This window comes from Equus caballus, chromosome 4 (assembly GCF_041296265.1).
Source record: "Equus caballus isolate H_3958 breed thoroughbred chromosome 4, TB-T2T, whole genome shotgun sequence".
Classification (NCBI taxonomy): Eukaryota; Metazoa; Chordata; class Mammalia; order Perissodactyla; family Equidae; genus Equus; species Equus caballus.
The window spans coordinates 75,665,518-75,683,052 of NC_091687.1; the positions used below are offsets into that span (position 1 = coordinate 75,665,518).

Sequence of the window (17,535 nt, forward strand, 5' to 3'; positions counted from 1 at the left end):
AAAAACTATCAAGGCATTGAAAGAAAAGACATGAATAAATAGAAAAATATAGGAAATTCCTACACGGGAAGAAAAAGTACAACAAAGATAAGTTTCAAATTAAGAAAGAATAAAAATGTCCTAAAAGATGAGAAAGTTTATTCCCACTAATAATCTAATGAGTGTTAAAACTATAAGACTTCAATTCCCCTGTAAAATCAGCAAGGATTACAAAAGCTTAGTGTTGGCAAGGCTGTAGTAATATGGGAAAACAGACACAGCCTAAAGCAGTGAGGCACATTCTCCAGGCAATTCCACATCTAGAATCTATCTGGGCGAAATCATCACAGGTGTATATAAAGATTTACTTACTAAGATGTTTGTGGAAGGATTATCTTTATTAGGGACAAACTAAAACAAATGAAAAGTTCAGGAACATGATTAAATTAGCCAAGGCCTGTTGTCGTGATGAAATTTTTGTTGTTAAAGTAACCTTTTCTCCCCCAAAGTTTTTAAAGCCATAAGGAAATACTTATAAACTTAAATATAATCTCAAGATAGGTTATATCTAAGACATACACACATGGATACACACACGAATACATATGCATGTATTTATACATAGAAAAAATCCAGAAGTATGGTAAAATGCTAACAAACACTATTTTTAAAATTGTTGTATTATGGGTTATTTTGGATTTCTTCTTTAAGCTTTTCATCCTTTTCTAGGCTTCCTATAATTGATATGAATGATCTCTAAAATTAGAGTACATATGTATTATATGGAAAAATTTTATGTTTTGTTTTTAACAAGGATAGCTTCTACATTGAAATCTACGGGCAGGTAAAGATGAGAGCCATATGAAGAAAGAGAAACTAAAGGAACACAGTGGAAGAGCCTAGAACAGACTGCCTGGCCCGACAAAAGATGTGGGCATTGCTTTCTTAACACAGATTAAAAATCTGTCACAGAGAAAAGACAGAACAGTAATGGAGCACTTCCACTATAAAGACATCTGCTAGAAATCTCATTATACTAAAAAGCTGGGCATCAGACAAATTTTCGACTTGCCTTGCTGACAATTTCATCTCTCAGAAAGTAGTAGAAGCAAAATGTGGAACTGCTACTTAATTCTGACCAGAAAGAAAGAAGCGGTTGGTATTGTGAAGTGAGAGGAAATTAGACAAGGATGGTACGCTAACAAGAACTCGTATCTCCTTGGACAACATACCTAAACCTTGTGGATCAGTGTATATCAGATTTTGATCTGAAAAAGAGCTGGAAGCTCAATGAGGATAGATGACCACAAATTCAACATCTACACAAATTCTGTATAACTGCGGGGAGGGGAGAAGAATGTTTATTTTGAACTGTTTACACTCTTGAACTAATAATTTCGCTTTGAAAATATCTGCAAAAAACATCTGTCAGAAATTATAAAAATATGCACACAGAGATGTTTGCATTATTTGCATTGTATAATAATGCATGTATAGCATTATTTGTCATTGCAGCAAAATATTAAAAACACTATAAGTGTCCAAAAACAGGACAGCCTATTCACTCAATAGGGTGTTATACAATCATTATGATGATAATTAGAATTTATGCTTCTACATAAAATTGCTAATATTATCAACAACTTAATATGAGCTGAAAAAAGTCAAGATACAAAATTGTACAGACTCTATTATGTACTCAGAAATATAAATGTATATACATGAATATTTCATTCATTCCCTACAAATTTTAATTAAATGCCTCCTGATATCTACCAGGTACTAATCTAGGCACAAAGTGAACATTGAACAAAATAAATCAAATTCTTGTGCCCAAGGAATTTCCTTTCTAGTGGGAAAACACACAAAATATTTAGAGCAGTTATTTTGGAGTAGAAGAACTATAGGTGATAGATAAATGATTTTTTTGCTTCTTTCTCTGTACTTATCAAATATCCTACAGTGAATATATATTGCATTCATAATGGAAATACGAAAAGTTTTAAAATTATCTGAAATTCATGTATATTGAATAAAAGTATTATATCTTGATTTAATAAATGTGTAATGTCCTAATCAAGGAAGGTATTAGACTCTATTACGTGTTTTTCAGATTACCTCAATATTTTGCATACTTCCAGATACTTCATTTCAATTAGAAAAATTAGCAGACAGGAATGCATTCAGGGAAGAACGGCCTGGATGGTAGGAAATGTGAGAGATACATCAAAGGTGACAGAGCTGAGGGAATGGGACACTTAGAGTAAAAAAAAAAAAACAAATAAAATGTGGTAGGAAGAATAGGAATTAGAAAATCTGAACTTAATTCTTGTCCCAGTATTCCCAATAAACCTCAGAATACTATTTCAACCCTCTGATTTCCAGGTGTGTGTGTGTATGTGTGTATGCATGCTTGCGCAGAATGAAGATAACATTTCCCCTATCTATCTTTAAAATTTTTTATAGGGATCAAGAACACAAAAAAGAGATAAAACGATCGTATTTGTAAAAGCACATGCTTATTAGAGGGGAAAAAAATCATGTAATATAGAATTTTTTATTGTGAAGAAATTTTTCTATAATATCAATACAGAATTAACTACTTTTAAATTTTTATATAAATCCTACAGATGTCTGTACACATATGCACATACATACATGAATCTGTTTATCTTTTAACCAAAACAGGATCACAATTTACAGAATACTTGGTAATCTGGCTGTGGAACTTGAATGACTACAATTGCATGTATTGTTCTGAAGAATGAAGTTTAGAATAATGGGTCAAATTTTTGACTCAGTCTGAGGTGTACATCAGTGAAACAGAATCCATCACTAGAAAAGAAAGAAAGAAAAAGCTGCAGTCTCGAAGCAGTCTTCAGGCAGTTACTAAATGACCATCTGATGTGGACATTTTGAAAGGAGCTCCCCAGGGAGGTTGGAGCAGATAGCTCTCAACTCTTTCCCACAATGAGACGCTATGATTTTATTTTGATTCCATAAATTGTCCACCAGGGCCTAGATATGGTGAAAGCAAGAAAATTAACATTTATTGAGGCTCCCATGCCCTTTGAGCTTTGCATTGACACATTATCTCATCTGATGCTAACAAGTCCATGAAGTAATTATATTTTATGGCTGAGGAATATGAGGCTCAGAAACACTAAGCAATCTGTCCAGAGACATATAGCCAGTAAGCTGCAGAAGCAGGGTTCAAACCGTTGTTTACATAAAGTGCATACTGTTTACCCTGTAACAGTGATTTTTCTAACTGTGTCCCATAACGCCCCAGGGTTCTGAGAAGATGCCTAGGAAGCTGCTACAGGGAGAAGAAGGATTTGAGTGAGTGTTGTTCTGGGACATATACCTGGCTTTAATCAGAACAGCACTGATTTATCTCTCATCTATTTGGGAGCTCATTTGAAACATTGATGTCACTGATTTAAAAAAAAAAAAAAAAGTATACCAACCACTGCAGCCTACATGTGTCTTTCCCTGTGCTTCTCAGTGAAGCCTAGAAGACTACACAAGTCTATGAGGTGAACAGATTCAAGCCAGTGGTTTGGTAAGTAAAGACTTAGAAGCACTATGGAGCCAAACGAAGATTCCGAGACTGAATCTAGGTGGTCTATAATGAACAGGAGCCGCAAGAGGATGCCTGGAGGGACTTAATCCCAATGTCTGGGGGCCAGCGAGTTCAGGCAAAGCAGGCAGACCAAGACCACGTCATCCAAGGAAGCAACGACCGAGTGAATCAAGAGTCACATTTGCAAGCAGCTGTGTGCCCTCTCAACCTGCAGCCAGTCTCACATAAACTGAGGTGTTCCCACTTTGCCCGCTCTTCTTCTCATTCTAAACCTCTTTGAATGAACTCATCCTCTCCTGTGTCTTAACCACCACCTATATGCTTAAAATCCACAAATGTGTATCTGAAGCCCTTATGTCTATTAGGAACTTTAGAGCTACATATCCCATTGCTTGCTTTTTGTAGCCAAATGAATGTCCCATAGGCTCCTCAAATGCAATTCGTCTGATACCCCTTATTATCTTTTCCTTAAATCTCCCTCTTGTCCTCACATATTCCCTGTCTCTATAAGATCAGCTTCTACCCGATCATTAGAGGCAGAATCATGAGACAGCCTAAGAATTCCCCTCTCTCCTCCCAATCTCCAACCGGCTACTAAATCCTACCAGTTTCACCTTCTAAATTTTTCTCAGCTCCGTCTTCCCTATTTTTATTAGCAGTGAATTGAGCCCTCATCATTTGTCACCTGCATTAGCCTGAGTGATCCTCACATATACCCTGCAGGGTCATATTTCAACCCCTGTCTTATATAGGCCCATCTCCTAGAAATGCCTTGCATAGGTCTATGTCCCATTCTGTACCAGATCAATTCCAAAATTCACCTGTTTGCCATCTTCTGCAAGGAATTTCCCAAAAATATCAAGTTGACTCAGCGGCCTTTCATCATGCACCCAAAGAACTTTGTGTATTGCTCTGGCATGGTTGTATAACGTTATACTGGAAGTTTTTAGTTACGCTTGCTTTGAAGACAGAAACTGGATTTTTCATCTCTGTAACTCCAGTGTCTAGGTAATGGCTGGATTCTCAATAAGCTGATGCGAGCATGAACTAAACTGCCACACAAAAGCAAGTGAAGGCTGTTGGATGAGTTTTGGAAGCCAGGTGCGGAGTCCCAGAACTACTGGTACTTTCTATTTACCTCAGGCACAGGGAGGGGAGCGCTCCTGGGAGTTCCTGTATTCAATTTAATTCAGTAGACTTTCTTGGGAACCTTGTATATATTCCAAATGCAAGCATGAGGAGAACCAGTCCCCGCGGTTAGAAGCAAAGCTTTGAAAGACTACGTTAAGTTCTATCACCACTTGTCATCCGTGTCCTGTACTAAGTCAGCCTAGTGTTGTGCCTGAATGTGAGGGGTCCGCTCTGAGACCACCAAGGCATGGGCTTACGCCATATAATCCTGACTTCATAACCCAGCCCAAGGCTTCTGGAAACCCAAGCCAGAAGAGCAGTATTTACGCACACACCCTACATGCAAAAACTTGTCCTATGAGGCAACAAGTTAGGTACTTGCTGAATGGGAGGAAAGGAGAGGAAAATACAGGAGAAAAAATTACATACCTAAAATATTATCACAACCGCAAACAAAGATCTAGAAATTCAGTGTAAAAATTGTAGTCAAATATTGTATAATTTCCTGGTGACATCTGATATTCACAATTTTGGGAAAGACATCATTCCTTCCTATGAAATATATTTCACCAAATTTGAAACATAACTTTGTAGTGTGGGATCATTCGGTGGAAAGGATCAAAAGCTACTAGGTCAAGTAAAAAGGAAGTTATTTGAAGGTATTATCAAAGACAACCAAGGACAAGAAACATGTTAAAAGCTTGGGCACAAGAAGATTGGAACTGAAAGCCAAGACTCCAGATTAGTCTTTTCTATCATAAGTTATGGGTCCCCCATCTTTGTTTTTCCCTATGTATGGCTTTATGATTCCGATTTCTCGAAAGACTGGCTTATTCGGTTTCTTTGTGGATTCCATAACTTGAAAGTGACTTTGACATTACATGATATTAGCATCATCCTTGGCTTATCATGAATTTTCACATTAAACCCTTACCTTCATTCATTTCACTTACCCTCTCAGTGTCGCATCCTGAATGATTAGAAGAGAGAAGCAAATTATTTCGATTTCTTCCCAGTCCCCACTCATGTCCAATCAGCTGTACATCAGGGATGGCCACTTGGTTTCTGAATCTTTTCCTTCTGGATGCTGTGAGTGGAACAGTTTCTCTTTAAAAAAAAAAAAAAGAGGTGCTTTGGCAGGAGGTATGTTGATGTGACCACTAAAATTGGAATGCTCATTATTCCTGAATTCTGAAAAAAAGTTACTTGGCACTTTTAAACCTTCTATGTGCTATAAGATGTATATTATTTTCTCTTTGCTCACAGAATTGTATGATTATATCATTTATAATATTGATCACAGTGATTAACGCCAAGATGATAAATCATCTCTAAGTTTATATCAGTCCTTTAACTATGACCTTGACTTTATAAATCAACAAAAAAATAAAAATAGACTAGAATAAAAACCTGTCAATTCCAAATCTCTTTTAGTCATAAAGCAGTCTGTATCAGTCAAGCTGAATGTCTCCTCAGTGTTGAGGGTAAGAGACAACCCTAGTTAATGTCTGTGAGTGCCAAATAAATTTTGTCTTAATTTTCTTCTCTTATAGGCGACAATCCAGCCATCTAGAAATTATTTTTCATTACAAATTTTCTAAAAGCAGAGGTAACTTAAACTGATTTTAAAAGCCCTCTACCACTAGGTGGCACCAAATAGCCACAATTCAATGACTATCCTAAAACCATGCACGAGCCATTTAAGGATTGTCATTATTTGCTTATGAAGATATCTATAAAAATTAAAAACAAATCACTTGTTCTTTTTTTAGAATAAGCCATAAAGACAATACAATTTTTTTCTAAGTAAATAAAATTCACTATTGTTCTTTTTTAATAAATTAAATATATTCATATAGCCTATTCGTTAGTAAATTCATGACAACATTTTTTGTTGAATTTCAAAATTCATTATTCTTGTCTCCCATTAAATGAGTCCAGTATTATAAATACCTGTTTTTTATTTGTTTAGAAATATGCAAGATGACCCTTTCTGGAGACTTTGTTTTTATTTTTTCAGATCTGGCTTTACTGAGTACTGTCCCTGTTACTACACAATGTGCCTTTATTTTAATAGTGATGTTCTCAGTCCAAGGATGCATTTGGATTATGACATAGGTGCTGTGGAAAGAGAAGCTTCTCCCCACCTACACTTGTAAATTTCCCTCTGTAATACAGGGCTCACCACACTACTTTAGGTTTTTGTCACCTTGAGGTTTGACTGCTGCCATGTCCTCTACCTTGGTTGACAGAGGAAGAGCCCTGGAATATTCAGCTAGTACAGAATGTGACAGCTTGTCTGTTTAGCAATGCCAACCACACAGAGCACATTATACGGATGCTCTGTGCACAGCTCAGGCTTCCAACAGTCATTCTAGATGTTCATTTTAATTTATAAAGCTCTCTGTGGCCTAGGACTTTTAAGTAAGTTATACCACATCCTCATTCCCTATCCTGGCAGTTAAGGCATTTTACCAGGTAGTTCTTGTACGCGATGATGAACTCAAAGTTAGAAGTTCTGGACTCTACCACCCAATTTCATTTTCTGGCTTGAACAGAGCTTATTTTGCATAATACAGAATTTCCTTGAAAATTTGGGTCCTTAATTTAGATTCTGCGAAGAGAGTTTATTTGTGTAGAAGGAGACAGGGACTAGCAGAACACAGAGTCTTTTGAGTTTTTTAAACTGATGGAAATAACGTTTTAGCAATTGGTATTTATTACAAAAATTATAAGAAAAATGAAATTAACAGAACAGCAGAAAACAGCTCAAGTGTACCATAGTTCATTATGATTATCGTTCAGCAAATATTTATTGAAGGTTGAGTATGATTAAGATACTGTATTAGAAATTGAAATACATTGCAGCAAATTATATAAAATGATACTGCTATTAAGTGGATAATTGTAACAAACATAAAACAATAATATTGAATTACTAGTTTTTCATTGGAATTATGCAATATCTTTCCAAATAAGTTTTTGCTTTAGTAAAATATAAAATAAAGAAAGACATAAATATCTCAAGATTACAAACTTGCCTGGATTTCAAGCAACTAAAAAACCTGGTAACTAAATTCAATATGAATAAGTAAAAATAAATTAACTTCAATATGCTTAACATATAATACACACATATTGTGAGTGTGTAATTTTCACATTCAGAAACTACTGATTAGAAGAAAACAAGAGCTTAGCACGTGTTCTATTTCAAATCTGTGCCTTTTCCAGAAGCATGATTTTCAAATTCCTTCTATGTCCTGAAAAAGAAAAGCAAGTAAATTGAAGATTATATTCCCCTGACCAGAATCTAGAATGTCTGGGAGTCACTCATGATTTCCTACTTCCAAACATTAATTAATTTAAAGGCTATACGTTTATCAATAAAAAATAGGCTTTAAAAAAATGGCTGGGGAAATTGAAGTGGGAGAAATGAAATGTTAATATATACACATTTCTTGATTTTAATTATAAAAAAACTATGATTTCTCTAATCAGAAGTAGCAATAGTAAACAGTTTTTTTAACTGCCGGTGAGATGACTTTTGTAAAGATTATAACTTTAAAATGGAAAAATATTCTTTGCATAAATAAAAGCAATGTTTATTTTCACAAATTTCAATTACTAAAAGTGTTTTAAGTTATTGTACAACAAAAGAGCTCTAGATCTGCTCTGAAGTCCCTTCTGTTTTGTTTGCTCCTATCATCTCTCCTTTCAGTGTCTGTCATTACTTGTGGTTTTCTCTTTTCTGGATCAAAAATAGGTTTATATTTGGTTTTCTGATTATCTTCAGCCAGACTGGCCTTTCAGCTGTTGCTTCTCCAGGAGCAATGGAAATGCTGTATTGACAAAATACATCCTTGAACACTTCTGCCTAACGTTTACTAGGATACCCAGGTGATAGAGCATATGTTGCAGTTGGGTGTCATCTGTTTTCCACAAAAAGCTGACACAGAAAAACTGACTAATAATGAGTATTAGTTTCAATGACCAAACAGTGTCTTCTCTCTAGAGCTGCATTATTAGAGGTACTATTATGACTTTGCATGTCTGTAAAGACGCACGGAAGTAACTGATGAAATCTGTTCTGTTGCAAAGTCAGCAGTCTCAGAAGTAAACTATATTTCCCCTATAACGTATAGAACTATGTAACACTAAAACAGCAACTAAAAGGAGGAGGAGGAATTTCACAAACACATCCTTCTGAATACATAAGTCTCACATAGCCATATATTAGTGCACCATTGTTAACCCACTACAAAAATAACATGGATTTCTGAAAGTATACCATCAAAGGGGCCAGCCACGTGGCTTAGTGGTTAAGCCTGGAATGCTTGGCTTCAGTGGCCCAAGTTCGCAGGTTCCGATCTCCAGCATGGACCTACACCACTTGCCAAGCCATGCTAGGGCAGCAATCCACATATAAAGTGGAGGAAGATTGGCACAGATGTTGGCTCAGGGATAATCTTCCTCAAGCAAAAAAGAAGGAAGATTAGCAACAGATATCAGCTTAGAGCAAATTTCCTCACCAAAAAAAATATATATATATACCATTAAAAATGTATCCAGAGATGGTTAAGCAAATCCTTTTGATTTAGTTTCATAGCTTTAATCTCCAATGAACAATAATAATGGCTAATATTTTTAGAGAATTTACTCAATGTATCAGAAACTATACTAAGCATTTAACATCCATTATCTTTTAGGTTTGAACACAGACAATCAGATGAGAGAAATTGTATTTTAATTATTTCAATATAGAATTCTGTATTTAATAGCATAGCTTTCATATCAATTTAATTAATATTTTTAACCAATAGGCAATGCTTTATTTTTTATATTATTATCTTTCATCACTATGATAATCCCATTTTATTGGCTTCATTTTGTTTTGTCATTGCTATTCCTTTTATTTATGTAACCATTCATTAGCATATCCTTATTGGAAAAGATTCAAGCAATAGGTATAAAAGACCAAAGTCCCCTCCCACCTCTCAACTCCAAGTTCCCATCTGAAAGACAACATCGGTTGAAATTCTGTTGTATGCCCTTCCAGTCCTTTTGTTAACAATTAACACATGTACACATAGAAATATCTCATGAAAACATAACCATGCTATGCCCATTTTTCTAGTACTCTTTTAAATATCTAACACACATACATATGTACACATAGAAATATCATTTTCATGTAATCATAATTATACCATACTCATTCTTTCAATATTGTCTTTTAGAAATTATCTACCTTATACTTTCCTCTAAGTGGATATGGATCTTCCACTTTTTTCAAACTGTTGTCTAATATTTCATAAATTGAATGCACCATATTTATTGAATCCCTCACCTACTCAACAAATATATAGGGCATCTTCACTTTTATTTCGCTATTATAAACAATTCTGAAAGTGACATCCTTACACATATTACTTCTGTACACACAAGTGAGTCTTTCTTTAAAACAGATTCCTTGAAATGGGCTTGCTTAGTTAGTCCAAGAGTATATATATGATACATGTATGTATACATATGCAATCATGTACATAAATACATATAATTTTTTTAAATTTTGGTACCTACCACTTAACTGACCTTCCAAAAGACTTTAACCCTTTGTACTCTCACCAATACTGTAATGATAGTACATAGTTTTCTGCGTGCTTGCAAACACTATAATTGAGCAATTTGGGGTTTTTTTGTGAATCTGATTGGAAACTATATTTGATCATTGTTTTAATATCCATATTTCTGACTACTGGAGAGAAAATTTATCTTTCTTGGTAAAATAGAAACTTTTTCATTCTCTAAGTTCATACATTGCTATAATATGTCCAGATATAATATGCCCAGGTAATACAGTGATTTCTTTTACATTTTATATATTTTGTCAATGTTTAAGTATTAAGAGGTTTAGGTAAAAATACAAATTTACAGCTTCTCTTTAAAAATGAGAAGATCTGGCAACACTAAGCCTATATTCCTTAGTGGTATAATGCCCTGCCACTGAACAGTGGGTATACCACCTAGATGGATTGTGGCCCCAAGATGGCTTGAGTTTCTCAGTTCTATTTCCTCCAAAGCCCTTAGACAATTTGACTTGGCTACCCCTGAACTAACTATGCCTTAACCTTTTTAAACCAAAAGTTCACCTTTTATTTGTTTTCTCCAGTGACGAAATAATCGCCAAGTCTACTTAATTTGCAAAATATAAGTGGAAAACATGGTATTGTCAGATGATTCCTTCCAAAAATGTACTTTTCTATCAATAGTTTAGAGCCACCCCTCTGGGGTTTTTTTGGTGAAAAATAAATTGCGTTAATGTATGACTACATAATATATGATGAGAGCTTTTGCTTCTATGAGTAACAATAGACCAATACCAGATGCAACTGAAGACATTTGAGTTAGACATCTTCACTGAGTCAATGTAATATTTTAAGCCTGACACCCATTTTAAAGTAACAGATACCAAAAAATGATTTTAACTGATAGTTTAAATACTCACAAACTGTTATATGCTAAATTATCTCCTTAAAAAATACCTTGAACAATAACCTCATCCAATTATAAAGTACCTGGCTAAAATATTTTTTGTTTTGCAGTCTCCATTTCACAAAGGACACACGGCCACAACAGTGCTTACCTGTGGCTTGCCAGGTCAAAGGAATTTCCCTTTTATCTGTCAACCAAAGTTGGCAGTTAGAGGAGGATTCCCTCCAGGGTGGGCAGGGGCTACTGCTCTGCTTGCAGAAGGGACTCTCTGGTGGAGCATAGGCTCTGTGCCTGGAGAGCAGCCCCTTGAAGCCAAACCAAAAGGAAGGTCTGAGCAGTGGAATCAAGGACAGATATGTTCATTTCCTTCCATTGTTCTCTTTTACTTATCAGATATATATTATTACCAAAAGAAAGCAAATTTAAAATTCTAAGCAATTATATTTTTATGTAAGATCTGTGAGTTGGCAATTCCATGTACATACCCAGCATCATCTCTATCTCAAATAATTTCTCACGATGCTTTTGAACTCATTATTTATCAATATTAGCTGACATCTTCTATGTGCCAGAGACGGTACTAAGTGCCAGTTATAAAAGGGTGAGCAAGACACATCAGGTCTCTGCAATCATGTGACTTCCATCCAAATAAGAGGGAGAACTAAGAAACAAACACAAACTTGTTGACTTAATTAATTAGCTAATTAAAGAAGAAAACATTTCCGATAATGATAAGGTGCTATGAAGCACGGCAAAGGGACTGAGAAAGATGAGATGGTGTAGAGAATGGAAAACAAACACAAATAGACACCTCAAAAACTGTTTTATATAACTCACCTCTAGGGAGCCATCCCCAATTACAGGCACCACAATTCTCTGAAGATATTCATAAAGTAGAATGTGCTTCTCTGAAAGAAACAGCATAGCGAGGGATTGGAAGAACACGCCATACAAGGAATGGCTGAAAGAAATGGTGATATTTGGACTCAAAAGAAAATAGTAAAAGGAGAAGCATGACACTTATGTTTAGGTATTTGGAAAGTTTCATTTGAAATAAAAGGAACAGAACAATTTTATATTTCATATAGGAGGAACTAGACTAGGAAGAATAGGAGAAAAGATGAAATTAGTATTTATTGCATCTTCTGTATGTACCCAGAATTATATGTCGTTTTGCAAATATTTAATATTGTCATGATTCTTTTGGGATTTTTCATTTATTCCTTTTTATCAGATCACTGAGGTTCACGAAGTTAAAAAACATGCTCAGATTCACACAGGCAGTGAATGGTGAAGCTGGAATTGGGGCTCAGACCTTCTCCAAAGCTAATGTTCTTTCCTGAACATCCTGATTACTTTCCTACACCCTGATACCTCTTGATTTTGGCTAAATACGAAACAGAACTTTCTGACATCTAAAACTGCCCCATCTGATGAAGTAGTGGACTTCCCATCAGCGGAATTGTTACTGAAGAGGTACCTCTGGTGGGATTCTGGCACTGCGTGGTCTCCTACTATCCTAAGAGACTGCAATTTTCACTCACTGAGTTAGGGAGTCATAGTCCACAGCACCCTATCCAATTGGTTGGAACGACACACAGCAGCACAGTTTACTGCACAGGATTAGCAAATCATCACCCATTAGCGATCTAGACCCTGTAGGATTTGGGAGCCTGTTCCATAAGTAGGAAACCCTGGAATAGAATGAGAGTACTGTATCAGACACCAAAGGGAAGTGACCTAGTCTCAAAGAAAAACTTCACCTTGTTCACAATTTTGACTGGGACCAGATTGCAAAACACATTCCGAATCCTGGTATGGTTTTCATTTTCCAAGGTTGCAATTACCTAGGGAAATCAAGTCTAAATATTTAGGCCCCACAAGAATGATAAAAATCTTTTGTCATAGTAGGAATATTTTTTTTTTCTTCTTTATCTCCCCAAATCCCCCCTGGTACATGTATATCTTAGTTGCAGGTAGGAATTTTTGTTATGACTCGTTTTGTAAACATCTCCTCAAATAGGATACAAACAGGATATTTCACATTTCACATTGCTTCTATCTGTCAGTAATGACTGGTATCTCCACCTTAGGTAAAATTATCAAAAAGCCACGTGTCTTCAGTTTAGTAAGTAGTTCTTTTCAGTTGACGAAACAACACATGCCCTTTAAATCTTAGTTTTAAGTGTGTTGTGAGTTTTGAATTCAAAACAAAATTAAGTTTTTAAAGTCGTTTAAAATATCTAACTGTGGCATTTAACACAAAATATTCTGTGGTTAAGAACTTCAGGGGCAGGCCCCTCGGCCGAGTGGTTAAGTTCACACACCCCACTTTGGCAGCCTGTAGTTTCACCGGTTTGCATCCTGGGCGCAACATGGCACAGCTCATCAGGCCATGCTGAGGTGGTGTACATAGCACAGCCAGAGGCACTCACAACTAGAATACACAGCCATGTACTGGGGGGCTTTGCGGAGAAGAAGAAGAAGAAGAAAAGAAGAAAGAACTTCATAGTTCGGTTTTGCGCTGTATGGAGAAATATCTCTTTATTGGTTTTAAATTTACATGCCATTAATATCATCCAGTAACTATTTTAAACATGTTATTGGATTGGTTCAAAGAAGAAATTAATCAGCTTACTCTACATCTTTTATAATGTTAACTTTATTTACTTTCCTTTTGCAAGGTTACATAGTCCTAGTTGCTGCTGCTTCTCATCATTACACATGTAAGTCCTGCCATCGCTTCAACCCTACCTTTGCCTTCAATGGCCCTCTTAATTACATATTCTAAGTAACATGGGCAACACTGAGGTTGGGCCTCACTTAGCTAATGAGATTGGACTAACTCATGGCCCAGGGTAACTTGGTTTGCTAATTTCTTAAAATTAGTAGTGCTAGTTTAAAAACTTTAAGAGTGATACGAAAGAGGGAAAATTAAGGTAGTTTGCCTTTAGTTCCACTTGAGTTCGGGAACCTGGCATTAAAGAGGCCAACTAGAATCCAAATGAATATTAATTTAACAATTAATGAGCAGAAGACAGAATGGGGGGAAAATCTTCAGAAAGACTATCAATGCATTTTTGTACTTTCTACCATTCTCCAAACTTTAATTTGTGAGGACATGTTTCATCACACTTTCAAATTAGCCTAGATTCTATAAATTTTTCTTTTTCATTAATTTTGCCTGCAAGGTATACAGCTGCCAAATATTTCATGTAGCAATTTTATACCATCCATTCACGTATAATAAAAGAAAAATAGTATTCTTCTAAACCCAGTGTGTGCACACATATACATGCACACACATATCCACTGATATAGCAAAAAATGTTTCTGTAAAGATTGTTAGCAATATATCATGCTGAAATTATTAAAATATAGTAAAATAATGTTTTATTAGTAGTATTTATATTAAAATACTAACACTGCATGTGTGAAAAATAAAGTCATATTGCCACTCTCAAATATGCAGGTGATTTCACCAATAGAAGTGGTATCTATATAAATAGCATGAAGATAGAAACGGCATTATCATTCATTCAATCAACAAATATTTATTGATTGTTTACCAAGTGTTCGATTAGGTCATGGGAACATATTGATGAATAAAATTATTCCTGCAATTGAAAAGCTTACCTTCTAGCTGGGAAACAGACATAAACAGATGATTTCTAAAACCATGTGGACTAATGGATAAAGAAGATGTGGTTTATATACATAATGGAATACTACTCAGCCATAAGAAATGATGAAATCCAGTCATTTGTGACAACATGGATGGACCTTGAGGATACTATGCTAAGCGAAATAAGTCAGAGGGAGAAATTCAAATACCACATGATCTCACTCATAAGTACCAGATAAAAACAACGACAAACAAACACATAGCAACAGAGATTGGATTGGTGGTTACCATAGGGGAAGGGGGGAGGGGGGAGGGCGAAAGGGGTGATTAGGCTCGCATGTATGGTGATAGACTATAATTAGTTTTTGGGTGGTGAACATGATGTAATCGGCACAGAATTTGAAATATATTACCATGTACTTCTGAAAGCTATATAGTGTTATAATCCAATGTTACTGCAATAAAAAAATGAAAAATTAAAAAAACTTTAGAAACTGACCATGTAAAAAAAATTAAAATAGAAAAAAATAAAACCATGTGCTATAACAATGGTTTTCGGAGAGTGGTCTGCAGACCAGCATCATTAGCATCCCCTGGGAACTTAGACATGCAAATTCCCTGTTTGCACTGTAGACCCACTGAATCAGAATCTCTCCAGATATTCTGATAAAGTTTGAGAACCACTGTGCTACACTTCTAGGTAATCCATAGTAAGTAAAATTTATGCCTATCGGTGCTGTTGCACAGGGGATATTTAAAGGTGTTACACAGGAAGTATCAAGTTTCTCAGAAAATGATCATCTATTTTCAGCTCCTTCCTCTGGCAGGATGAGACTCTTTCTGACAACGGGAATTAAAGGGCTGCATTAAAGTAAGATATGGCAATGCCCATCAGAATAATCCCCTTCCAAGATGGCAAGATGATTGGAACCAGAAAGTATATATCATAGTGTGCTCCCTTGAGGTGATCACCTGGGTTTACAAAATGAGTGAATTTGGGGTCCTGCCGCAGTGCAGATACAGACTGAATCTAGATACCTTCTGTGGCACAAAATGCCAATAAGAACTGTTTTGTCTCACAAGACAGATAGAAACTGGAGATGTCTATGGCACAGAGTCCTCAGGGAGAAGGCCCAGCACAAAACTGACAAGTCAGACTAATGCCAATAGCCCCTGGAGGCCACAAATGGGCCCTGAGGGCAATTGACATTTACTCTGAACTGGGCTCTGCTTCCCTGGTGGTAGATGCAAGTGCTGAGAGTAATATAAAAGGACCAGAACAAAAAATATTGTGCCAATGTGGACTGAATCACATGTCTTCAGACCAAGGAACACACTTTATAGGCTATAAATATCCAATAATGAAAAAAGAAATATCATCCTCAGAGTAATAGTTTGATAGAGAACTAGAAAGGGCAATTAAAATATTTGTTGTCTAAAACAGGGGGAGGTAAAGACATGAAGAGCTGGCTTACACACCTTCACAAGTGTGTGCTCACACTCAGTATGAGAGGGGCTACGGGAGGATCCCCACTAGATAGATTCCTCAACTGTGCTAAAGGATCTGAGGGAGAGGGGGGAGGGGAAGACTGTAGTACGACTATACAATTCTTCCCACAGTGGGAGGGTGTTGGTACAACTATGCTTTTTCATTTTCCCCTATATCATTTCAACTTTCCTTTTTTTCCTATCAGACACAGTAGTCCCAGGACCAAGGCTGCAAACTGTGATTACTGGAAGGAGGGATGATCCCTAAGTAAGAAATTGGAACTATTCCTTTTAAAACTCAAATCAGAATTCCTAGGGCCCGATGAGATGAATTGGGACTTCCTCCCATCTGGCAAAATTGGGCTGACAGTCAATGCGGTTAAATTGCCCAGCGGTTAAGATAGCCCACTAGTTCTGTACATATGAAGCCCTTCTCTATATGTACAGAAGTGGACTGAATGAGAGGCACTTGCTAAACTAGTGTTGCTACTGCACTCTGGACTGGCAGAATGGCTGAACCTAACATCCCTTCCAAAGGTGAATAAGTTTAGGTACAGATGTAGAGAAGGAAGAATAGTAGCTGAAGGTAAAAGACTGAATAAATGGGTTATGCACTGAGGAAAATCCAATATTGTATTGCCTCCTTGAGGGGCTCGTAGCAAAAGATAATATTGTCTCTTAGTTCAAGTATGCCAAACATCTCAAAGAGTGAAGCCATATGCTGCTGAAACCATTCCTGTTTCTGGAATTTTACAAGGTTGAATAGATGCCTGCAAACCTGCGTAGCACTCACTCTGGGAGACATTTTGGTCACACAATATCATGATGGACTAAACTAATTGTTAATGACTGAGTGGCGATCTAACAATGTGCCGATATCTTTTGATTATTTTTTTCTCAGGTTATATCTACTGCTATACTGTGATATGTTGTAACACAGGCATGTTGGTAAGACTATAATACTGATATTGATGGTCAAATGTATTGGGAAACTGTGTTAAAGCTTCCTCAGGATTAATACTGGTGGAAAACGACTAGCCTGAGGAAGAGCTGCATTGAGCTAACCATCAGCTAATTTCTATGCTAAATAGTTCTACACAAGTTTATCACGAGATACAAACAGTGGTAGATCAAAGGACAAAAATATGAAAATGTATATAATGGCTTCTTAGGACAAGTTCATTTCTTCTTTAAATCTATCCCTATCTTCATAGTGGCTCTTTCAAACGTTAGG

The 17,535-nt window shown here is 36.1% G+C and overlaps 1 long non-coding RNA gene across 2 annotated transcripts in view; it reads right to left on the reverse strand.

Annotated features, from left to right (window-relative positions):
- LOC111773225 (uncharacterized) overlaps positions 1 to 12,160 on the reverse strand; it is a 33,901-nt gene extending 21,741 nt beyond the window's left edge. Inside the window, exons 1-3 of one of the 2 annotated variants that reach the window (XR_011437962.1) lie at positions 12,026 to 12,160; positions 11,340 to 11,493; positions 5,650 to 5,803 (exon numbers count right to left, since the gene is read on the reverse strand). This is a non-coding gene — a long non-coding RNA (uncharacterized lncRNA). Of the gene's footprint in view, positions 1 to 5,649; positions 5,804 to 11,339; positions 11,494 to 12,025 lie in introns of those variants that run through there. The other variant, XR_011437963.1, reaches the window with a different exon arrangement.
- Positions 12,161 to 17,535: the final 5,375 nt, after the last annotated feature.